Here is a 26873-nt window from a genome sequence, read left to right as displayed (position 1 = left end):
TTATAATAAAATTTCCCTTTTCAATTAATCGTATAACATTCTGACTTTATTTTTAGACTATTACACCCTCGCCCCTAAAAAAAATATTTGTAAAAAAAAAAAAATCTAAATATACTGTTATACTCTTTCAGTATCACAAAAACACTCAATTCTCCAAACAATATTATTTTTATTTTCAGTGAGCTCCTCATCACTTCCCTTCCTTGTAGTCGAGCAGAATGCTGCAATGTCACGCGTTGCCTAAACCCGGATTTACATTTACGTTCCACTTAGCATTTCTATGGAATCGTTCATTTTAAGGCAATTTCACTTTTAAAAAATATTTCGTATGTTAAACTACTGTCGGCTAATGCATGAAAAATACGCACAGTGATTTTTTTTATTTTATTTTTTACGGTACGTGGAAGGCTGAACTGCGCTGCGAAATAAAAGGAGTGGAGAGTGTCGGCATTTGTGCTGAGTGAAACAAAAGGCTCTGATTTCAGCACCACGCACTGGACAGCTCTCCTCAACACACACGCACACACACACAGAGAGAAAGAGAGAGAAATGATTTATTAGATTGCAAAAAGGTACAAGACATGAACTAAATTCCGATAGAAGACGAGGAGGATCATCTCTTGGCATTCACCGCGTGCCTTAATTGTAAGACATTAAATCAAGGTCCGCTGTGAACACGGAGAGACGCAACCCGCAGACCGGATGTGTGTGTGTGTGTGTGTGTGTGTGTGTGCGCGCGCGCCAATGTGCGTGTGATCCTCTTGCTGCATTCCATTCGACACCGACTTCCAATCCAAAAAAAAATGCAAAGAATCTTCCTGCTTGGATAAAGAAGAAAAAAAGAAGAAGATCCTTGCAAAGTGTACAAGTCCAACCCTTTCACGTTGCACCTAGAGGGAGAGGAGGGGGGGGAAAAAAGAGAAGAAATTGAACACACACACAAAAGAAAATCCAGAATATAATCCAGAAGCGAGCCGTGCTGAACTCCTTCTTCCTTGCCTGACTTTGGGATTAATGGCCACTCTCCGGCCAAACAAATGAGGCATCTGCCTTCAACGCAAGAGAGGATTGGGATGATGGAAGGAGGAAGGAGGGAGAGAAGGAAGGGCTGGGGAAGAGGGGGGGGGGGGGGGGTGACGTCACTAGGCAAACAGATGTTCCTCTATATTACCCAGCATCCATCAGCTATCACCCCTGTGTCCTTGAAACTCCAAAATGACGACGGGGATGGACGTTTTTTTTTTTTTTTTTTGTGTAGCCATGCATGTCTGTGTGTGCGTGCGCCCCCCCCCACCCCCCAAAAAGTGCGCCTGTTACGCAACATTGGTCTATTCCACCAGGGGGGGGAAAAAAAGCACACATACGCACTAATACTTAACACCTCACTCGTGCGCATGCGCCCGAATGCTGCATTTTTTGTTTGTTTCACAAAATGCCTATTTATTTTTAATTTTTTTAAATGAACCCATTCACAGACTGTATATATAGTATCCAAATTAGGGTGAACCCAGCAATGGTAGTTATGGTGATGTGCGCGTGCGTGTGAAGACAGGGGGGGGGGGGGGTGCACAAACAAAGGGCAACGCCATTTTAAGACGTCCACTTGAGAACCGGTGCAGGGGGAGAAAAGGGGGGGGGGGGTTGTTTGTTGGGGCGGCATCTCGTCCCATCGTAGCCGCCCTCCCTTCACCCCTACCCGGCTGCCTTCTCCGCTCTCCCCCGCGGTCCGAACCAACATTTCTCGCCTCTATCGCACCGACGCCGAGCGGCCGTGTTTGTGCTCTCGCGCCGCAATAACAATGGCAAGTGCGGCACATGCGCACACCGTCGCTCGGATGCTCAGAAAAGGCAGCAAATGAGGATGCGGGATACTCACCGGAGCGGCGTCCGCGCACCTCGCGTGTTATCCGTCCCATTCGCACCCGTGTTCGTCGTACACCGGGTGAAATATGTATTCCCGGCTGTGGATGTTGAAGCTCCCGGTGAGAGAGAGAAAGAGAGAGAGAGAGAGAGCGAGAGAGCAGTGCTGCAAAGCATGGCTGCTGCCTGAAAGAGGGCAGGTCGTCGTGTGCATCACAATGAGTGCGACTCCCCCCACCCCACCCCCCTCCAAACCCCCCCAATAGGATCTCTCTATCTCCCTCTCTCTCTTCACATGCGCTCTCACACAATGCACACGACATTCTTTTAAATTTGATATCGTTCTATTTTTTTAATATATATATATATATATATATATGCATTTAAGTGCAATCTAGTAATTATGAATTATGCAGTGGCTGGTTATTATTAATCATGCTGAAAAGCTTGCAGGGGTCCATTTATGGGCTGCGCTCGATCGCGTCATATGCAAATGAGCGCAAGCGAATGCAGGTACGGGTGAAGTGCAGTTCGAAAGAGATCATTTGTAAATATTCTATGAAAAAAAATTAGCTTAATGCTAACGTACAATGGAAAAATTCTATACAAATGCTAACAATTCGCCGACGTTGTTAATCCTTCAAACCACAGATATCGACAACAGTACTTAGACGTATATTCTTTATCCTCGGCGAAGAACGGGACATATTAGTGCCGTGCTGAGAAGCCAAGTGAGCAGTAAATCCGTAGGTCCAGTGTTGCCAACTCGCTGTCCTAAAAGTCGCTAAATGACGTCATTCCCTAATTTGCATAATTCGCCATTTGCATGTCATAGAAACGGACACTGTAGAAGAGAGGAATGACGTCGTGGGAGAGGCAAAAAAGGGAGTAAAAAACAACCAAAGAACACCAGAAAAAGCTAGATTTGTCGCTAGTCGCTTTTGATAAAAACTTCTTTTTTTTTTAAAGAGCCAGATTTAATGAGAATGTCACCAAGTTGGCAACACTGCGTAGGTCGAGCACGCCATAAGGAGCAGCACAATCTGAATTGAAAGAGAAAGCGTGAAAAAAAATCAAGACAATATTCTGAAGTGCTGAAAAACATATTCCCCCCCCAAAATTTTGTAGCACCAAACTCCTAAAGCAGGCGTTTGCGCAAAGCCGGGAACGTGTAAATGGATTGTAGCCATCCAGTACACGTTTGTGTCTTTAGACCACGCCCACCTCTCCTTATTTGGGTATTGGCCTGTTTCGCATCCGGTCCTGATTGACTCCCATGCAGTATGTGATGTCACACTCTGCAGCCTCAAATGCCAACCTACAGTGGATATAAAAAGTCTACACACCCACTCAAACGTCAGGATTTTGTCATATAGAAAAAATACGACATTTCTATATATACACGCATATATAGAGGTTGTTTTTTTCCCCCCCCCTCCCTCAAATGGTGGAGTGTGTGTGTGAGGGAGAGAGCAAACGACAAAAGCAGGTTGACCCCATTGTGCAGCTTATTGTGAGGAGGGGAGAGTGGCGCTGGTGGTGGGGAGGGGGGTTTGCGGGGACCCCGAATGGCAGGCCCGCTGACCCGCGTGCATGCAAAAGGGCCTCGGTGCTATTCATGTGTGCATTGTTTGGGAGTGGAACAATAGACACACGAGGAATTCCTCCATTTTGGAAGCTGGCTGCCATAGTAGCGTCGTGAGCGGATGTTGCCGTGTGTTAGCTTTTAGCACCAGTGAGAATAGTCACATCCTGCGCAATTCTTATACAGTATTTGAATATTTTTTTTCACATTTCTTTCTTCCCCATTATTAAGTCAAAAATAACAATAATAATGATATATTAAAATAATATTTTTTTTCACATTTCTTTCTTCCCCATTATTAATTTAAAAAATAATAATATTAAAACCTTTTTAAAATGCTTTTCAAAAAAATTTCTTTCCCATTTTTTATTAAAAAAATAATACTAATATTGATAAAATATTAAAAAAAAAATTAAAATGTTTTTCAAATTTCTTTCTTTCCCATTATTAATTAACAAAAATAATGATATATTCAAATATTTTTAAAATGTTTTGTTCACATTTATTTATTTTCCATTATTAAAATATAATAATGATATAATATAAAAATATTTAAAAAATATTTTTCACATTTATTTCCCATTTTTCATTTAAAAAATAATACTAATAATGATATATTAATATATTTTAGTATGTTTAATCACATTTCTTTCTTTCCCAATGTTTAAAAAAAGATATAATTTTAAAATATAAAAAAAATCCTCATTTCTTTATTATTGATTAAAAAATAATAATGATATTTTAAAATATAAAGAAAAAAAATTCACATTTCTTTCTTTCCCATTATTAAATAAAAATAATAATATAATATTATAAAATATATATATATATATATATATATATTTTTTCACATTTCTTTCTTTCCCATTATTAATTAAAAATCATATAAATAATAATAATAATAAGAAGAAAAGCTTCATTAATGCAAAAATAATGTTACAAAATATGTGTGTTTGTTCAAAAGCACATTTCTTACCCTGCTTAGTATCACACACAGGACAAATCCCGGCACTGTGCACTTTAGCCAAGCAGTGCAATTCCCGAGCTGTCAGCAGGGCTGCTCGTGATGTAGTGGTTGCGTGCTAACGCAACCAGGTCATCCGTGTTTGGCCAGCATCCTCCAAAGTGGGCAACGATTGCTCCTGGAAAATTCGACTCACTTCCTACAGTTAGCACTTTATTTGAATGTAATTTACTATTATTATTATTATTATCATTAATGGTGGTAGTAGTAATAATAGTTAAAACAGCTACGTTAATTAGCCTTTCATCCCACCGTCTTAACGCTAATGCTAATTAGCATCAATGCTGCGATGCTAACGGTGATCCCAGACGAGTGGGGACGTCTCCACGAGGCATTATTCGTCCTGCCGCTTATTTCTAGGCAGCTGCCGTTACATGGCCTGCCGATTGGCTAGCGACCGGTCCACGTTGTACTCCCTCACCCAAAAGTCAACTGAAATGGTCTCCAGGGCAAGTGGGTACCTCCAGTGTTTGATGTGGTTGAAGCAGGGAGAACCATAATAATAACCCCCCCCCCCCCCTCCCCCTTTCCCGACATTAGCGGGAGGTCATACGTGCATGTAGGGCACCTGGTTCTCCACCTCCCTTTCCTCTCTGTGATGCTAAATGTCAACCAGCAGCAGCATGAGCAGCATCCACAGAACCCCCCCCCCCCCCCACACACACACACACCCTGAACACCACCCCCTCAATTTCTAATAACAGAAGATCATCTCATCTGACTCACAAAGATGTGTTTTCTCTTGCGCAATTACAGCCATGCATGTTGAAGTGTCTCTGAAGAAGATCTAATGATTATCGCGCAAAAAAGTGACAACTTTTTGGTGTGAGCGGTTTCTCTCCCCAGTGATCAACAAGGGGCAGTTGTTTAAAAAAAAAAAGTTAAAAATAAATAATAAAAAAAGAAAAAATGACATTTTAAAATCTAATCACCTAATTGTGACATTTTTTTCATTGTTGTCTTTAAAAAAAAATTTTTTTTAACAAACACAAGCCATAAATCAATCCAGCGCACTATGCTAGCATCTCACGCGACGTCATATGATGCTCGCTGAACTGCAGTCTGGCAAATATGCTGCCGTCACGCAGCGTTGCGATGTCTTCAACCAGAGTTTGTTTGCGCACGCGTCCATCGTTAGGTTTAGCCGGGCGCGTCTGATTCGCCGACCGTCGGAATGCGAGCGCGCGCGTCCACTCCTCGGAGTTAACGCCGACACATGCGTGTTTCCATGGCAACAATAACGGTTGCCAGGCAACCCTGCTCTTTTAGGGACACGGGGAACAAGCCCGGAGGCTTACTATAAATACTGTACATACCGCGCTTTTCGGTTACCGATGCTAACGATGCTACCTTTTGCCCACCGGCGGCCATTTTGGCTCCATTTGCAGCACACACAACAAAGCATTCCATCAGCACCAGCGCTGACATCGCTGCAGTCAGCTCAGCTGTTTGCTAAAAATAGACAAGTGCCTATGCAGGAAATATTTAACTCTTCCTGACCCCCACGCCACTCAAGAGAAATTGATTCCCCCCATACCCCCCCCCCCCCCCCCCCCTGGCGAGGAGACGCTGAACCGTTGCCTTTTTCCTATGCATCAGTCATGAGATGCGTCTTGGGATCATTTGATGTCTTGAGCGCACGGTTCTCTCTGGAGTTTGAGCCGTAGCTTAGCGGTTCGCAAAAATAATTAGCAAGAAATTGTGGATCATGTCACATTTAAAAAAAAAGTGTATCTACATATACCATACAACACATTTTTTAGTCCTAAGTACAATTTTTTTGTAGTATTATCTTAGACAAGAGCAGTAAGCATGACACAGTTAGCATGATAGCAAGCTAGCGACCCATGTTAGCACATTTATCTTCAAAAATTGCAGAAGGGTTAAGGTTAGGGTTAGAATTCGTGTTAATTTTGAGTTGGAATTCCAGTTGTAACGCAGCAGACGCGTCCACGTCACAAATCTTGTAATCCATTTATTAATTATGCGTATATTTGTGGAGACTGTCGTCAAGTTGTATTTTACAATTTTAAAAATGTACAGAATTTTACAAGTTACTGTTAAAGATTAGATGGCTCTTAATATGAAAAGAAAAATGCACTGAGCTGTCACCAACGACTTACAAATGCAATTATGCCATCTGGTGGCAGAAAAATGACCAACACAAACCAATATCACACTCGTTTTTTTTTCTTTTTAATTTTAACTAAATTTTATGATTTTGTATCAACGACTAAAAGACGCAGCCATATTTCTATTAGTTACATTTTTTTCCCCCCACTTTTATGTTGAGTATGAACATTTAGGGGAATTTCTTTTTACATTTTATTGTACATTTAGAACTGATATCAAATTTGTGATTAATCATGAGTTAACTATTAAAGTCACGCGATTAATTACGATAAAAAAAAAAAAAAGAAGAATTGCCTGAAACTCCTAATACAATACATATGCGCCCCCAGACTAACAGCCTGCCACGGGGGCAGAGGGCTCGTGGCACGGCTGGCCAGTGTCCAAGACGCGTGCAGGGTTGGTGAGGAGGGAGGCGGGTCCTGGCATGGCATAGCATGGCATTGACCCCCCCCCCCCCCCACCCTCCAGTGCGGCTGGCAGCATTGAGCGGCGTGAAGGCATTCAGCTAGCGTGAATGCGGCTTTTGTCTGGGCGCGGCGTGCCAGGCGAGCGCTAATGAGGCGGCTCTTTGTGGTAGGCCTCTCAACATCAAGTGGGCTGGTGGACTCATTAACCTGACTGCCGCAAATAAAGCAGGCAGGCACAAGAGACGCCTATGATAGCACACTTAAGGCCCCGCTTGCTTCCCCTGCAGCCTCCCAGTGCTCCTCTGCCTCTGGCCTATTTCAGGTGTCCCAAATTAGGACGCCGTTCTCCTCGTTACAGGTTTTTAATCTGTTGTTAGCTGCTCATGCTAACCGGCTAAAAGCGGCTTTGCTTTTTCCCGTGCGATCCTTCCATCGAGTCGTCGCAATCGCGCAAATGCCGGGACGCTTTATGTGTTTTATCGACGACGCGTTTTTTTTGCGGCGGCGGTCCGGGAGATTCGCTTAATGGATACCGTTGGTTTCGACAGGCAAATTCCACGTGCCATTAGGATTTAATTACGGCCGTTTAAATGTGGGTCGATATGCATTTTTATTAAAGCGCCATTATCATCCCAGTGACGCTTTACTCGATTGTTGTAATCTTGGCTAATTTGATTGTATTTGGAAGAAGTGAAACAAGCACAAAATTGCAAAAAAGTTGATTGCTTGTGGCCAAAGCAAAGCGCAACGTCTTTTTTTATGATGAGCATTTATTAGGTAAGGTTTTGGACCCTGTTTTTTAAAAAAATTCAGCCCCTGAAGACAGTTGCACTTAGCAACATGAAATTTGGTAGACACGTCTGTCAAGAGGAGACCCACAAAAAAGTCTCAAGAAGCCATTCCTGAAAAGACACATGAAGTCTGCTGTTTTGGTTCGAAGCAACCAATTCAACACATTCAACTGTTTTCAATCTGATATGTGGGTCGGGTCCAATTTTTAATTTTTTTTTTAACCATCTTTAATCTTTAAACCGAATCAACGTGCGTTTCGCATCAATGGACTCGACTTATTGAGGTCGCCTAACCAAGCGGCGTCCGTCATAGCGGCAGTCTGCTTGCGAGTAAGATTTGCTAAATAGTTTCTCTACGGGAAGATGGCTGAATTATGCATCCGTGTGAAATTGGGTCACGAGCCGACATTGCGACGGCGTGCGCATTTTCACATTTCTCCTCGAACGTTTGATACTAGCGCTTTAGCATTAGCGCTCCCGGGCGTGAACCATCAACCCCCCCCCCCCCCCCCGATATTGATTCTGTGTTCCTGTCGTGTTGCGTTTGATATACGACTTGAGAAATTGCCCAAGCATTTGATCAGCTTGCTTGTATGTAGATTAGATACATCAGATGTTCCGGACCCTCCCTGCTTTTTTTTTTTTTTCATGTTCCTCCGCATCCGCTTTACGGCCTCTCATTGTCCTCGCCGCGCAGTCGACGATTTTAATCTGGCGACGCTCGAGCGTGCTCTCGATAAGCAAACGTCGACATGGGTAGGGGGCGTGGGGGGGTGGAGGAGGGGGGGGGGGGTTTGTCGGCAGCCGCCACAATGCGCCGCTAATCGAGCGAGGGTGCTCATTTTGCAAAAAAAAAAAGGAAATATTCATAGCGACATCAAAGAGCTCGCTGACAAATTGCGGATGAGCTTCCATTAATTAGACGGAGCAGCGCTAATGTTTATTTAAATGAAACTGCCTTATTGATCGACCTCGGGAGCAGCAGATCTGCATTCACGCAAACTGCAATGATGGTTGTTGCTAAAGGTGGAATGGAACGCAGGATACATTGCCATATTTATATGGCACTATAGTCGGATACATTTTTTTGAAGTATGAAACCAAAAACAACCTTTTCTATAGCAGTGATCCTATAATAAACAAAAATTTAACAAATTAATAAATAAATTTGTGTAAAATACAAAACAAAGGAAAGTACATACAGACCTGCATTGGCTATGTAAATAAATGAAAGCATGATATATCTACATCATAACAAATAAAATATAAAATAATATAAGAAAATTACAGAATTACCGGTACCATAAATGATCTTTTCTTTTCGGCTTTTCCCTTCAGGGGTACATACCGTATATTTGTATACCAATAAGAAATACAATAATACCATCAAATACAATAAAACGGCATGCTGTACCAAATAGTACATAAATATATATCTAATTTTAAAAAATTGATGTATAAAAAGACTGAACTCTCAACACAACTTTATTCATCAAGTACTTAAATAAATAAATGAATAAAAAGTCATAATACAATAAAATATAATACTGAAAATGCAAAAAAAAAAGCTAATTATCAAATTTGAGACTCCCATAAATAATACTATTATTATAGTGACAGCGTAACTATTAAAAAAATGCAATTTAATGAATATAATAAAAAAATATATATTTTTTTTATAATAATGATGACGTAACAAAATATAATAAATCAAATAAAAATACAAACAAACAAAAAACAGCATCTGTAAAATGAATACAAAATATTAAAGCAAAAATTCTGGGAGAAATGTTGCTATTAATATAGTGATGGTGTGACTAATACTGCGCACACACACACACGCGCGCACGCACGCACGCACACACACACGCACACACGCAGATGGCGAAGGCTTGCATGCAGGATACCTGCACAGATGGCAGGCCGCCGCCGTCGTCTTTCTGGACCTGCTCTGAGTGTTGGCCGGGAGGAAGAGTGAGGCGGGGAGGGGAGGAGAAAAAAAAAAAACAGTTTCATCTGTCACACGCACGTATGCGCTCACACAGATACGACACGGCGAGAATGCGTGCCTCGTCACTTAATAACTTAATAAATAATAATAAAATAGGCGCGCACACACACGCAGTGATGAAAAAACGGGAAAAGGAACCCTTGACGTTTTTCTCCAAGATGACTGCTCTGACACTTTATTGCTGTCAGTCACCAGGATTCCTTTCATCCCGTCTAATTATGACGGATCAGGGCCAGGTTAGGTGTGTGTGCGCACGTGTGTGTGTGTGTGTGTGTGTGTGTGTTTGTGGCAGCAAAACACAGCGCCGAAGCGCAGCGCTCCAAAGCTAAATCGCATTTTCGCAGCGCGGCCGAGTCTATTACGAGAAGGTCTCGGATCTCAACAAGAGCATCCTTCACTGTTATTGAGTCTCCTCGCCGCCGTCGCCTCCGGGCAATGCGTCGTTGATGGAACTTGCCTCTGTTAAGCTATTTTAGGCAGTTCTAGAACTCCTTTAAAGACAAACCACTCCAAGAGATTTTGTCTGATCGGCAGCAAATTGGAAGACGAGACAGACGGACAAACGCCACATTGCGACGTTCTACTTTTGAAAATGCAGCCCCTGAAGACTGTTTTATTTAACAACGTGAAATTTGGTAGGCATGTCTAATATGAGTAGACCCACAAAAAAGTCGCAAGAGCTTGCACAGGAAGTCTGACACTTTGGTTCGAAGGTTCGAAGCAACCATTTCAACAAGCTTGTTCAAGAGATTTTGTCATTTGGGGAGTAAATGCTTTTCTATTTAAAAATTCAGCCCCTAAAGACGGTTACGGTTAGTAACATGAAATTTGGTAAGCTTGTTTACTATGATTAGTCCCACAAAAAAGTCTCAGGAACCCATGTCCCAAAATACACAGGAAGTATGCCACTTTGGAGAGAAGCAACCATTTAGACAAACATGTCTAGAGATTTTGTCATTTTGGGGTTAAATGCTTTTGGACCATATTTTGAAAATTCAGCCCCCGCAGACGGTTGTGTTCAACGACATGAAATTAGGTCGGCATGTCCATCATGAGTAGTCCCACCAAAAAGTCTAAAAAAAAACATAGTCTAGAACACACATGAAGTCTAACATTTGGGCTAAAAAAGGGTCATTTTGCCCATTTCTTGAGGTATTTTGTATTTTACAAATCCTACCTCTAAAGACAGTTTATTTTTTCAACATAAAATTGGCAACGGTATCCATCAAGAGTAGACCCACAAAAAAAGTCTCAAGAACCCATACCTAAACAGACATAAGAAGTACGGCATTTTAGGCTTATTTTTCCCTTTTTTTTTTTAAAAGACTATCCTTTCTGGTTACTACCAAATTTTAACCACACATGCCAGACAGATGAGCCTCATAAATTGCGAGGTCACAAACTGCTACGTTAGCATCTCAGCTAGCTGCCGTATGCTTGTCACTTGTCAACCAAAGCTTGAGTGTTACATGCGTGTTTACGTTTTACATCGCAACAGTGGTCGATTTCATCTCATTTTCTTGTGACAGGCTTGGAATCATGCAGGGATGTTGGGAAGAGCACAAGGGAACGAAAACGGAGGTAGGAAAGCTCAGCGACAGTCTTCTCTTTTCCCCCCCCTCGTTGTCTTCGGCCGCCGTTTTGATGAAAATCCAACGGATCGGCAGCACCCCCGATTACGTGACAACTGCAATTCGCCTACTTAGTTGGTCCTGCGTCGCGGTTTAGATTTCAATTAATTTCTCTCCTCCTCGACGCTCGCTCGACGGTCGGTAGGAGGAGGGGGGGGGATTCGCGCACATACATGATGGAGAGCGATGGGGGGTTGGGAGGGGACGCCATAAAGGAGCGGAAAAATGCCTGCGCAGCACATTCGCATGTATAACGGTGCAGGTCAGGAAGATTGTGAAGTGTGTGTTTGTGCGTGTGCGTGTGCATACTAATCAGCTCCCAGAGGCCCTTTAGAGGCTTCAAATCCCTCAGCTTGTCATTTCTCGCCATTAGTCTTACCAGGCTAAGTGGGGGGAGTACGGAGGATAACGTGGCTACTGTAGCTCTTATCTGCGCCTCTCCGCATCCAGCTGACATTCCGTGACATTCCGAGGAGGTCTCCGCACGCCGTCCACTGTACGCCGGGCGGGGCCGGCAAAGCTGCTGCGCGGCCATTTTTCCAAACAAGCCGCTATGGAAGTATGGCCGAAAACAAATAATGTTCGCGCATCAGTCACTACAGTGGACAGGAAGTGAGAATCCAACATGCTTGATTGCTATCAAATATGTTGTGAAATGGGCTCATCGGAGTGTTTTTTTAGGCTAATAAATAGTTACTAGTCACCCTCAAGATTTTATGCCAACCATATTTTATGACCCTTATATAGCTTTATATATCCAACCACCCCAAAAGTTTTATAGCCCCACTTCCCCAAGAATTGTCTTCAAAATTTTGTGAGCGCAGAAAATTTTACACTTCCCCATCCCTTATAAAATAAAATAATTTGCACCACCTACATTTTGTGACTTTTATCGGGTCATCAAAAAAATTTATGACACTTTTTTTTTTTAGTAACCCACCAAAAATCTCACTTTTTTTTGTGTGCTAGATACAAAATATTATCGAGCACTAAGAAAATGGCTTTTTAATTACTATGTACAATGTGCTCTTTCCCCGAATAATTAGGGGTCACAAATGTTTTGATGCTGCTGAAAGAAAGAAGAAAAATTGTGGGTAGGGGTCATAAATCTTTGTCTTATTAGAAATTTTTGGTGGCATACCAATTTGGGATGACATTTTTTGGTTACCCGACCCCAAAAATGGTCACCCCCCCCCCCCCACACACACACCAAAAGAATGTAGCTAAAACATGTTTTTGCTCGATAATTTTTTTAATCGAGCACTAAGAAGAAAATGGCTTCTTAATTACTATCAGAGGCACAAAAAAATTAATGACCCCTCTCAAAACAAATCGCTCCCACGCACAGTATGCTCTTTCCCCAAATAATTAGGGTCACATTATAAAAAATAAAAAATTGGGTGTAGGGGTCATAAATCTTTCTGTGGTCACCAAATTTGGGAAATGTCTTATCTTATCATTGTCTTAGTTTGACAGTATGCTCTTTCCCTGAATAATTAGGGGTCACAAAATTTTAGATGCCGCACAAAAAAACGAGTGGGGGTCATACATCTCTCTGTGTCACCAAATTTGGGAAATGTCTTATTTTCGAGGGGAAAGATTGACGTTAATTTATAGTGTATCAGAAAATTTGTATTGCATACAATTGGTGTGACAATTTCTCTTTGGGGGGGGTCACACAGAGGAGTTCCCAAAATTTGGGCTAGTGCTACATTGTTTGTATACTACTTCCCACTACAATAAGTTATATTTCTAGTGCTGTGGTTGTGGTTCTTTGCCATGCTGATTAAATCCATTCACGCCACGTTTTATGGACCTCCCGCTAGGGTTGACGCTAATGGCCAAGCAAATGAGGAAGGTAATGTGGATCGGGGGGCATGCGGGGGGTTATGGTAGTGGCGGCAAAGGGGAACGGGGGTACGCCCACTCTCACCATCAGCTCTCATTAAGGAGACGACAACGGTGGTGTTGCGCCGAGGCCTGACCCTTAATTCACAAGCCCGCCACAGACCCTCCGTCCGTTAGCAGGCGGACGGCGGCTCGCTAATGGAGCCTGACATCCTGCTCTCGCTAACAGGCCAGGCAGGGTAAAAGCAGGCGGCGATGCGGTGGCGGCAGTGTGTTGGCTTACACGTTCAACACAACCGCAATGATGCATGCTAAAAATAGAAAGTACAGTGGAAAAGCCTAGCATATGTTTCCCCATAGTAAATCAAGTGAATTGATTGGTTCCGGGCACTTCATAAATGCTTGAGGTGATGTTTTAAGTCGGATTTTAACATTTCCAATTTAAATACATGTGTAATGTGGTGCTTTGAGATACAAGACTCACATCTCAAATCATCTTACCCTATTGAAATGAATGGAAATGCCATTAATTCGTGCCATTATGTGTTAGCATTAAGCTAACAGCAGCATTCTTCAGGCAAAGTTGTTTTGTTGTACTGTATATATTGTGGTATGACCAGCTTATATTAGCACTTCAGCCAATTTTACACCTTAAAACATTTTACACATGAATTGACTTCCAAAAAAGTTTTGTCTCTGTTGTAAAGTTAAAAACTTAAGGACAAAGTCTTGTAAAACAGTCAAATATTCTGCCTGTAATTCATATCGTCATTGTTGCAAGCATGAAGGGACCAAAAAATACATAATTATTTTATTCATTACAGTATATATATATATATATATAAATATATACACATATATATATAATATTATATTATATTAGTCGGCCTATAAATCGGTGATTGAAATATCGAAATCGGCATCAGCCTAAATAAAAAATCCATACTGAATGGTTCCTAGTATATACTAGTTATTTTTAATAAAGTTTAGTAAACTATCTTTATATCCATTATGAATTATTAAATTTTCATTTTAAAAAAAAGTAATATTTTCTCATAGTTATTAGTTTAAAAAATTTCTTAATTTGCTCATTTTGACATGATTATTTATCAAATATTCAAATATGAAGTAAAATTACGTAAAATTAATAAATATGTTTTACTAATTTCTGCCATTATTTATTTTTTAAATGATTAATTATGGAGTGTGTAGTGTTTGCTTGCAGATGTTCCAAACAAATGTAATAATATGTATCATATATAATGCTAAACATGTTGGATCGTTAAATTTTTCACATTTATAATAACTGAAGTAATAAAACAAAAGTGTCATATGCACAGCCTTGTTAGCGCTCTCTTTTTTACCGCTTTGTGTGTCATTCTCACTCATTCGCTCTTGTCGTTCATTGCTTGAGACTCAGGCGGCGGAAGCAAAAAGCTGCACTGATAAATAGGTCAGAGAGCTTTTGCGCCCCCCCTCCCCACCAACCCCCCAGACCCTCCGATGGTTTCAGGCCCGGCTTGGCAAATTGAACATAATTAAGGCCCAAGGCAAAGGTTGCACTTTTACTTGCAGTCGACAGGAGCAGTGAGTCGGCGCGGACACGCCACCGTGCATGTTTGCTACAGCATGCCTGAGCATAGAGGAGGAGAAGGTGGGGGGGGGGGGTTCTAGGACGGCAGCCATTACAGAAAAACTCCCGGCGCATCATAGCATCTCTATTTAGCGCCTCGTCTGCCGCTCATCGCGTGTGCATTAAAGCAACCGTCTGACGTGTTTCGGAAAAGCGGCATTCATGGTCTTGGCAGGCCAATATGGGGAAAAACTCACCTTGGTTCAGACGATGCTCTATTGGACTGTACGTGTCTGCTAAAAACAAAGACAGACAGGAAAGCATTAGCGCCTCTGCGCTCAATCTTAGCTGCTGGATCATCATTGTGGGTGGGTGTGTACACATGTGTACAGACCTTGCCGAACTGAGCTGAACCATAGCGAAAATTGAATTGAATTGTAGTCCCCCAAATAAAATCACCTTTAATTGGACAGATGCACCCCTAATATATCTGTATATAAGCACATGTTAAAACATAATTGTTTTGATTTCAGATGGATACAATGAACCCAATGGTGCATTTAGCTAAAACGGCTAGCAAGTTTGCGAGCAAGTCTGAAAGAAAAACATTAAATTAACCCAATTAAATTTTTTGCTAAAACTACTAGCACGTTTATTAGCAATGATGAAAGAAAAACATTGAATGAAACCAATGACGCGTTAAGCTAAAACTATTAGCATGTTTGCTAGTGAAAGACAAACATTAAATGCACCAATGACACATTTAGCTAAAACTACTAGCACGTTAACTAGCAATTCTGAAAGAAAAACATGAAATGAACCCAATGACGCATTTAGCTAAAACCACTAGCAAGTTTGCTAGCAAATCTGAAAGAAAAACATTAAATGAACCTAATGACACTTTTAGCTAAAACTACTAGCACGTTTCGATTATGAAAGAAAAACATTAAATGAACCCAATGACGCAGTTAGCTAAAACCAGTAGCAAGTTTGCTAGCAAGTCTGAAAGACAAACATTTCACATCGCATCACGGTGCTAAATCAAGTCAAGTGACGTGTTATCTCCCAAAACAAGCCGTGGCAGCCTAAATAGAGACCGAAGAAGCATCTTCACAGCAGTCAACACTGAGGAGCCCATTGACCTTTCATTACGCCGGGTGTGATAAGGCCAAATATCTCCACCGCCTAAATGTCAACTCGCTATATGCGTTATAATTGCTACTTTTTCCTCCGTGCTACGTTTTCATGCGCAGACCCTCGTCCAGGGTCGCGGGACATTTATCCTTCTTCATCATGATTAGTATTTTTTTTTTAAATTAAAGCAAGGAATGCGAGGACTCCCGAGAGTGGAGCCCTCGTTAATGCCTTCTCATTAGTGGTTTTTATGCATGGACAAATAAACAAATGCTAATAAACTCATTATTTTTCACACAACTAATTCGGGGAGCTTTGAATATTCATGTTCGTGCCAAGAAGTAGCGCAATTATGCCTTCTTAGCCTGGATTCTTAAAAACATGCACTTGTTGTTGTTTTCTTTGAAGGAGGCCTTTTTTGTGCATATTTAAATAAAAATTAATGGTGTGGTACCAGGGAGTTGGAAAGCAAGCTGCTCGGTAGCCGGAGAAGCTAACGTAGCAGTCTTAATGGCCACTCAGTCTTTTTTGGACAAGCTGAAAAGCACCAGTTGACAAAAAGCCAATGGGAGTCGGGACAAAAACATGAAGTATTAAGCTACTGAAATTAAACTAAGCTAACAAGCATATGGCCAGCTAGCACAAGAAGCTAGCGTAGCACCACTCCAAAATCATGTTCAATCACTGATTTAATTCCAGGGACATTTTGGTCTTTTTGGAATCCGGACATTCAATCCCATATACGTTTATATTTTTTTACAATTTTTTTTCACGTGGTAGCCCAAAACTGCCATTGTTGTTACTGGACCGGAGAGACGAACCCTCCTAGATTAGCTTAGCGCTAGTGAGCTAGTAAGACAGACACAACAATAATGGACAACACAGAAGGATTTAAAACATTACCAAAAGCCAGTTTACAGCGCGGGCTCCTTAAAGTAAGTTATTTTAAAGTATAAAAAGGAAAATCTTTCCGTAGGTTGACACTAATGAGTTAGCGCACTTGCAGCCTTGATGCACTGTCATATGTTTTCGAAAAAGTGAATATGAGGTTTGGTAGTGTTTTCGTACTGCGATTGAGGCAACCAGCCCAAGGTGTACCCCACCTCTTGCCCCCGAGTCAACTGACTCCAACCCAGCCACCCTCCTAATGAGAAAAAGCTCTCTAGAAAATGGATGGATGTGTTTGACGGCATCTTTTCCCCCCCTCCTCGTTATGCACCTTCCGTATCCTGACACTGATTAGTCCTGACCTAAGCAACCAAGCTGGGCTCTATCCAATCAGACTAATCATTCCCTTCCCCCTTCTTCTTCTTCTTCTTCTTCTTCTTCTTCTTCTTCTTCTTTTGGCTAATGGGCTTTCCCTGCTCTGGTGACTTTGCACTTAATGGAGGAGCGCTGGGTGGGACAGTCACTCACTGGAGTCGAACCCTCCTCGTAGAGAATTGGTGGACAGTCTGAGAAGCGACGTCATATTTGGCTCTTTTTATTTACTGATATGAGTATACGCATGGCGCCGTATGAATATGCATGCGGCTCCCAAAGGGCACGCCAATGAATGAATATTCACACTTAATCTATAGCCAACGGCATGCATATATTACTAATCGCTTGGTCTTTTTTTGTGTGTGTGGTGGGGGGGGGTGTTTCTAATTTAATTTCTATCCTCTGTTCATTTCCTGCCATGCCGAAGAGATTAATGTGTTTTAGCTTTTTCTGTGGCTTTTGTCAAATATTTTTGACAATAACCATTATGATAACGCAAAATATTTCACATTTCCACATTAAATTTGTTTCCTTTTTAAAAAATTTAATTGTGCATGTTATTTTTATTTGTATATGTATTTTCATAAAATATAATAAATATACGTTTTTTTTTAAATGTTAACCATTATTTTTTATTATTTAAAAATAATTATTAATAATTATTGTTTTTTAAATATTTTTTTTAAAATCCACAATCATCTAGTAAATGTAAAATATTTAAATGCCGTAAAATGTAATGCAAATTAGCAGCATATGTTCTTAATTTAATTAAAATAAATGGTATTTAAAAAAATCCATTGGAAGTTAATTTTATAAATTAAACAAGAAAGTTGTCTTCCTATACAGGAATGCATCCTAAAAAACAAATGAATGAGGTACGGTGTTTACGAGGCGAAGATTGCCGACTATCCCGCCTGAATGAGTCAAATTCCCGTCTGGGGAAAGTCGTGTTCGCACTCCATCTAAAAGGCTTTTTGGCGAGTGAGGTGACACTTTAAAAGCTTTTTCTTTGACGCGAAAAGCTGCTTTCCACACAATTGAACCAACGAGTCAAATTGCATTAGGGATGCGCAAATAGATCCAAAATAGGAAAACACTGAATGACGTGTTTAACTAGCCGACATCAGCCTGTCGCAACAACAGGAAGAGGAAGTCAAAATTAAATACAAAAGGTCCAAAAACTTAGGAGAAAAATACGCCTCAAAATGAGAAACATTTTGGAGTGGAGATGTAGAATAGCTACGCTAGCTTTTTGCGCTAGCTAGTCACCGACTGTCACGTTAGCCTCCAACTTAAGAATTGCGGAATGGTGGTGACATAACACTTTTTGGTTTGAGGTTGATTCATTTTGCCACCAAAGGACTTTGATTCAATGTTAGCTTCTTGTGCTAGCCAAAGATTGGCTAGCGGCTATGTGATTGCTAGCGTCATGCTTTTTGTTGTTTTACTTTTGTTATTTGTGACGAAATACTGAGTTGAGATGTAGACTGCTAGGTTAGCTACTTGTGCTACCATTAATGGTAATGCGCTCGCCATTTATGGTCATTTTGATGTTGACTGAATATTTAACTCGTTGCGCTAGCCACCAACTGGTCGTTAGCACTGTTATTTTTGTATTGTATTTTTTGGTTTTGGAATCTTATTTTTATCACGTTTAACATAATGCGCTCAAATGTGAAAACTTTGTGTTAAAACAGGAACATTTTCAAGACATAATTAGATATCGAACTTGTATTTTCCGTTGTGGCAGCAATAAGCTTCCGTAGCCTTCAATGTTCCGCTTTTGATTCTATTTTGACAGACGTCAAGATGACTTTATTGATTTTGTCTCGGTACGACATGAAGAACGGCTCATTAGCCCTCAAAGTGAAAACTACACGCACACTTCAGCAGGTGTTATTTCAACATAATTACTTAAAAAAATAAAGGAACTAACTCGCCAGTGTGTAATGAAGGACTCGTTAGCCCCCAAAATGACGACCATCTGCCCAATCTGACGGTTAATATTTTACAATAATTATCACGACGTGTGTTGACTCCGAGGCGCCAATTTGCACGGCGCTCCTGTGTGAATATTTGAGCGCTACCGCGCCGTTTGTTATCCGCCCCTCATCTCTCTCCCACGCTTGTGCGCAGCGACAATGTGACCTCGCCGTAAACTCACTCAAGCCTGAAACGTGTCACCTCCAAATCAAACTCCGCCGCTTTCTTTACGGCAGACGAGGGGATTCTGTCGGGGATCATCGCAGACTCCGTTTTTATTTTTCTTCCTTTGTTCCGCCGGCTCAGAAGGCGCGAAAAGAAAAATATGTCAATGTGATTTCTTCTGGGTGGCAAAGAGATTTGCGAATAAAAAAACAATTTTCGGGAAGTTTGGAGCTCGCCTGCTGTGTTGTGCCCACTTTTTTTGTGTGGGCGGTATCAGGGTTGCTTCATTTGCTATGCCTGCTGCCAACATTGATATGTCGCCTCCGGAGGATTTTGTGGGGGGGAAAAAAACGCACACGAAAAAAGTTATGTTGGACAACTTGGGCGACCGCGTCGTCAATACCGAAAGTAAAAGCAATTTGGCGAACTTCTATTCGCAAAATTGCGCAAACGAGCCCCAAGGCTTGATGATTATTTGGATGATTAGTCATGAAAAAGTGGGAAGAAAAAAAATGTGCCCAATACACCAGTTTCATTGACCAGCACGGAACTCGGTGGGCTTGTTTATCGTAACAGGACGCACAAAAAAGTCTCAAGGGCCCATGCCCAAAATTTAACAGGAAATCAGCTACTTCCATTTTAATCAGCCATTTTGAGTGAGTTCCATGGATCAGCTCAATCGCCTTTTCATCTAAACTGTCAAATTTGTGGCATCAAAGTTTGATGGTTATTTACAGGATTAATTATGAAAAAGGGAAAAAATAAAAAAAAAGAAGCCCCGACACCCGTTTAACCCACCACAAAGTCGGCCATTTTAGGTGAATTTCAGGGCTCGTTCTTTGACGAACCGCGACTATGAATTCAATAAGTTGCAGTTCGTCAAAGACGCTTTTTATTTTATTTCCCGAAATATTTTTATGTGGGCAGAGCATTGTGTCAAAGTCTGCAAATTATTTGCAGGATTGGTCAAAAGGTGCGAAGGCCCGTTCATTGCTGTTTGAAAATGGAATTATATGTAATAGCTGTTTTTTTTTTTTGCTATACTGTTGAAACTTGCTGTCCACATGGCCGACAAATATTCAAAATCGTGTACCCGTTTGCTATAAATGCATTTCCAAAATAAAAAAATAAAAATGTGTTTTTTTTAAACCCCGAAAATTATTGGGAAAAAAAAGCGGATAAAATGTTGTTGAAAAAAGGATGCAAAAATATTTTTAAATAGTTTTAAAAATATTTGAAAAAAAAGAAATGGTTGAATCCGCAGATGCCTAGCAGTTTTTAGCCTTTGTTTGAAGTGTTTGAATCTTTGTAATCGGGCATCTCTATCCACGCCTATTTGAATGTTTTCTCAGTGTTTAAATGCTATATAGTCGTCTGACCAGGACCAAATTTATCCAGAAGCGCAGTCACTAATCCACACCTTCTTCTGCATCCACATACATTCCAAATAATTTTACCACAAGTGATTATATTTGGGGTTTATCTTTACTTATTGCTAACTTTGAATGGACTTCCGTTTTTTTGTGCTCAGACCGAGCCAACAGCTTGAGAGCCATTTGGGGATTGGAGGTGAGGGCAAACTTGCGCATCAGCATGTCCTAATCCCGGTGAGGCGTAATCCGAGATTAGGCATCATCATCATCATCATCTGTAGCGAGGGGCGTGGTTTCGGCCATCGTTGCGGTTTTGCCATGATTGCTTGTGTCGGAGCTCAAAATGGCCGCCGAGAAAAGTTGATTCATGTGTGTGTGTATGCGCGCGCGTGAGAGGTCAATCTCATCACCCTGCTCAGTGGCACATGGTGGAGCCGTAATCCTAAAGGGTCAGAGTTCGGTTTCACGCTGCTCGCCTGGCTGAAAGGGCAGATGGGACACGCGCGCGTGTAAACACACACACACACACACACACACACACACACCCCCACACACACACACACACACGCACACATGCTGCCGGCGTGCTTTGAAGGGCAGATGGGAACGTTGTCATCTCCCGTGCAATGCCTTTTAAATTATACTCAGGCCTAAAAAGCCACACAGACTTCATTTGTTTGCGCAGGACCGAGAGTACAAAAAGCTTGGTTGCGGAAGATAGCATGGCAGTTAGCTTTGCTAGCTAAGTCTACTGACTGTTGCTAGCCTTACAACATTCAAACCAGTGGGCACCTCAGGACAAAATGTTATGCCTGACATTACTCAAACAGCAACTGCGTGCTTAATAAGAACGTCATTCATCACGGAAGTTGAAAGATACGACGGCTAGCGGCACGCGGCTAGCTACGCTTCGGCCAGTGTAACGTCATGGGCACTTCCTTCCCAAAATGGAGTCCAATGGCAGATCAAAGCAGGACTATTCAGGCGACCGCTCCGTTCCCTTTTGTGTCCCGCAGATTTGTTCTAAATCAGGGACGCCTAATCCAGCGCAAGCAGATTATACGTGTATTAAAATCCTTTCAAATTGTAGTGTTTTAATAGCGGCGCACATGCAAGGCAAGCAGATTAGGAACATGTCGGGGATATTGTCAAAATGCTGCACTGACAATTTCCGAGAGGCTACGCGACAACAGCACGCGTGTGAGTTGCGTCACTTGTTGTGGAATTGATCGATTACGATCCAACATGATTCATTGTCATCGCAAAGTTATTCCATTTACAATGCAATATGATTCACTCCAATTAAGATACGATTGGTTAGGCTGCTCGATTTGCTCATTCACTCACAGCCATTTTTTTTACAAAAGCAATCTCCTTCACTCCCGGCTGTTTTACTGGATTTTGACTGATTTTGCATGGCCCACAGAATATTCTCTTCTATTTCTATAAAAACATGGAACCTACCAAAAAAAGGAATGATTCCCTATATTTGTATCTGTTTCCGTTTTGCAGCAATTAGCATTAGAATATAGCTAAATTTCCTCATTGTTCACAAATCTATTTAGAATCGTGAGTAAATTAGCTTTTTTAAATTTATCTATTTTGCTCTGTGTAATAACTACCATTTCTTCAACTGTTCTTTGCAGTTGAAAGGCTGCATCAAAGTCTTCTGTATCATAAAACGTATAAATACGTCTTTGGGACACATGCATTTAAAATAGAACACAAACGGGAGAACGATTTTTGGGAGAACGATTATTTCGGTAATAATTGAAATCACGATTATTCAAACGATCTTAAATTTTTGGGTACAAAACAAGAAAATATTTAAACTTTAAAATTCCTTTTGGACCAAACAAAATATATAAAATTTGTTTTGAAAATAGAAATAAAGGTACCAATGTATAAATTCAAGTATGGTTTCCTTGTCTAAACAAGCATCGTGCATTGGAGTTTACTTGCTGTACACTTAGGAATTGCCATTAAACTGTTGTAACATTGATATTCAATTAATAATCTTTTTTTTTAACAATAATGGCAATTTTGTAATCGTGGAGTGTAATAATTGAAATTGTAATTGAAATTTGATTCATTGCACAGCCCTACGATGGATTTCGTCCATTCCGATTAAGACAGGATTCAATTCACCCAAGTTTCGATGGGACGTTATGACGTGATAACGACGATTTGAAAAATGCACTCAAATTAGCACATTCTGTCTAATAAAAAAAAAAAAAATCCACCACTCATGCATACAAAAGCAACCGTATGATGCTTATTCGGATACATTGTGCTTCTAGTTTCAATTCCATTTTGTCTAATAAAATCTCATGACATGCTGGTAAGGACCCGAGCGTTCGGGTGCGAGCCTCGGCAGGCCCGTCGCTCCCGGCGTGGTTTATCCGCGGCTCAGCGGTGACAGGGTTGCCCCTCAATTACAAAGTATCAGCACCGCTGTCTCGGCGTCTCATCAGCCCCCAACCCCTTCCTTGCACCCGTCTCCCCCACAAGCTCACTGGAGGATGCTGGCAAGGATGTGTGGGGGAGGGGCAGCGGGCGGAGGATTCCATTCAGCGCACGTCGTTACAATATTTCACCATCTGGATGCTTTTTATTAGATGGCAATGATAAAGTCACTTTTGCGATATTGATAATATCCTGATAGAATGAAATTGCTTCTGCAATCCACTCATTTTCAAAGATTGTCTTCATTTGGTGTCTTCAATCAAAAATGATTTTGCTGCAAGGTCCGATATTGATCCGATGAACACGCGACTACTATCGTAGACACTAAAGATACTTTTAAAATTATGAAGAGGAAAATATTCTAAAATTGTTCAATGTGAATGCATTTTCATGATAAAATTTACATCCCGATAATCAAGTATGTAAAGTTGGCAAAGGCCCGATTATCGGATTTCCCATGGAGCGATTATCAAGTGTGGTACACACATACCAATAACTGAGATGAAATTGAGTGTTTTCCTTCCCTTGGGATCAAAGTCAGAAAAAGACAAATTATTGGATTGGATTTCTCGAAGTAATTATCGTGTGGTGTTGCTTGTGTTAAGGTTAATTTTTGTCTTCTTTCTCAGTGATCTGCTCGGAAAACATGCAGGACCGATAATAATTCATGTTAAACCTGTATGCTATTTAAATTGCGGTGCACACATACCGATAAATAGGATACATTTGATTTTCCGTCCCTTGCGATCAGTCAGCAAGGATTATCATATTTTTCAAATGAATATTCTGAGCGATTATCGTGTGGTGTAGCATGTTTTCAGCGTGATTTTTTTTTCTCCTATCGTAAGTGTTAAAGCTGTTTGACATTTAAAATGACTTTAAAAATTAAAAATAGACCAGACTGATTGTTGGATGTGTCTTAAAGATTATCCTGAGCGATTATCCTGTGGTGTGCGGTAATAAGTGATTCCATATTTAGCCCCCCAAAAATGTATAGCAGTCACTTTCAATATATAGCAACTTAACTCATTCACTGCCATTGACGGCTATAGACGTCAAAAATTCATTTGAACTATTTCTATTAGTTTACCATTTTTTCCCCACTTTTGTTAACAAGAGTAGGAAAATCTAGAAAAAAAATACATTTAGAACAGATATAAAATTTGTGATTAATCGTGAGTTATGAAGTCATGCGATTAATTACGAAAAAAATGAATTGCCTGACGCCCCTAATTTTTAATAATCTTTTCTTCTTTAAAAAAACATTTTTTTTTGTTTTTGTTTTTAATAATCGTTTTTTTTAAGAAAAAAAGAAAAGATAATTAAAAAAGTAGGGGCGTCAGGCGATACATTTTTTAAATCATAATTAATCGCATGACTTCACTAGTTAACTCACAATTAATCACAAATTTTATATCTGTTCTAAATGTACAATAAAAAAAATCAAGGTTTTCATACTCTTGTTAACAAAAATGGGAGAAAACGTTAAACTAATCGAAATTGTTCAAATGACTTTTTGACGACTATAGCCGTCAATGGCAGTGTACGAGTTAAATATTTTTAGGAACACTCCCAGTTTCCCAACTCCCAACGACAAATGCAACCGTCTGACTTATTGTAATGACTTCATGTTTAATGCATCCACCTTAACTAATAAGGTCAACTAGCAGCAAAATGGCTGACAGGAGTGTGTGCGTATACGTTGGAACAATGGCCACGCGCCGCACACAATGGCCGTCCCGCGCAATGAGTCAACACGGAGGTGTGCGGCCAGCTGGAGCCCTCCGCCCCCGGAAGGTCACCAACCGCTCGCCGCCTCATGAAAATGGATGGCGCACAGGGGGGAAAAGTTGCTTTGTCATACAGATAACCCCGACGCGTGGAGGCCGACTCGGGAGCCACCTTTGTTTGGAGGCGAGGCCGTTTGACGCTCGTGACGGTGAAGGGAGTTATGACCCTCCCGGCAGATGGAAGTGAAGGAGGCCGCTTGGCCTTTTAATGCAGTGAAGTGATTTGTTCCGGACCCTTCTGTTTTTTCAGTCATTTTTTTAACGGGTTTTTACAATAGAAATACAAATATTAGCATAAATTAGCCCTCTATTGTCTTGTACCTTACAAAAACAATGACATTATTGAATATAATTGATCAATGGCCACCTGGGGGGCACGTGTGTACAATAAATGGACGTCATATAGTACAATTTTTCAGCAGAGGTGGCAAATCCAGGTCCAGAAAGTAAATACCCTGCCACAGTTTGGCTTTAGCCCCTGGTGCTAGCTAGTTTGCTAGCTAGCTAGCTCCCCTAGCAGGTAAACGAGCACCATGGGAGCTACTTAGGGAGCTAGCTAGCTAGCACCTGAGGCTAAAGCCAAACCGTGGCAGGGTTTTTACTTTCTGGACCTGGATTTGTCACCTGTTTTTCATTTTAGTATTTTAATATTGAATTTATTCATGTTTTGTTGTGCCATTTGTGTTCCAATATTAGTTAGCATTAGTGCTAGGCTAGTAGGGATGTACGGATTTACATGGAGATGGTGACTCCACAACAAACAGCAAAATATGACCTTTGATATTATTCCGTTGTTTAACTTGATGCTCCAGTTTATATTCAAATATTGCTATTGCTAGCAGCTATGACATTTTGCATTGCTTGTTAGCATTAAGCTTTTTTTGTTTAATGTGTGTCAAAGTTTTATTTTACTAAAATAATTTTATGTATAGTGTTTTTTACGGACTGCAATCCCTGATAAATCATTAGTTGAACCAGGGTTCAGATGAGGGTGTGTTTTTTGTTGTTGTTGTTAGCATTAAGCTAAGGTGACTTTCCTAAGGCAAAGCTAAATCAAAGTTTTATCAATGTTGAATAATAATAGTACAGGAAACGTGTGCCAATCTGCATGAAGAAAATTTTAAATTTACCAAAATAAAATCATGATAGCACCGGATTCTACAAAACAAACAAAATGGAGGCAGAGGGGAGGCTAATAAGTTCCACTGTGTGACCGACATCAGCGCTTTCCATCATGGTGGACCTTCGCCGGCCTCATTCGTGTTGCACCATTCTGCTTTATAAATGAAAAAAAAAAAAAGGTGGGAGGAATTTAATTCCACTCGCCGCCCCGGCCAGAGGAAAAGTGATTGATTTGCACCGAGTGTATGATCCGGGGCCGCCCTTTGATGGGCTGCTTTTGTAGCGCGGCCACAAAAGGCGCGTGGAGCCATCAGTCAGTCGCCATTGTTGGCTGCACTTATTGTGGAGGATCCAGGTCGCCGTCGGTCGGTTAGCGGGCAGAAAAACCTTTGCACTCATGTAACCTACCAACCGTCAAAATATAGAAATCAATGGAAAGCGTTGGGCTCGTGACTTCCAAAATGCAAAAATGTTGATGTCTTCAGGCCCACGGGTCCGAGAGAGCAATGCGCCACGTTGTTGCAAGGGAGGAAGCTGGTGGGATGGCGACAGTGTTTTAATCTGATTAGGCCTGGCTCAAATCCCAAGCAGGGACCGAAGTGCAGCGCTTGTGGTTTGTGAAGGGTTTACGCTTCAATCTGCGCAATGGAAATAATCTCAGCCCCGCAAACAAATCAACGGCGCTAAAGACATAAGTCGCAGTCATTACGCGGT

General features: G+C 41.0%; 2 long non-coding RNA genes across 2 annotated transcripts in view; one reads left to right on the top strand and one right to left on the bottom strand.

The window, feature by feature from the left end:
• The window catches only part of LOC147155924 (uncharacterized), a 57100-nt gene that overhangs the window by 26970 nt on the left and 3257 nt on the right, over positions 1 to 26873 (top strand). The window contains exon 5 of the long non-coding RNA XR_015091907.1: positions 11341 to 11392. This is a non-coding gene — a long non-coding RNA (uncharacterized LOC147155924). The remainder of the gene's footprint in view (positions 1 to 11340; positions 11393 to 26873) is intronic.
• LOC147155925 (uncharacterized) lies at positions 537 to 2062 on the bottom strand. The gene is made up of 2 exons (XR_015092162.1): positions 1877 to 2062; positions 537 to 890 (listed from the first exon to the last, which is right to left on the bottom strand). It is a non-coding gene; the product is annotated as an uncharacterized LOC147155925 (long non-coding RNA).

The sequence above is a fragment of the Leptonotus elevatus genome, chromosome 21 (genome assembly GCF_054856555.1).
Source record: "Leptonotus elevatus isolate MCC_2025b chromosome 21, RoL_Lele_1.0, whole genome shotgun sequence".
NCBI lineage: Eukaryota > Metazoa > Chordata > Actinopteri > Syngnathiformes > Syngnathidae > Leptonotus > Leptonotus elevatus.
This window is presented reverse-complemented; position numbering and strand designations above follow the sequence as displayed.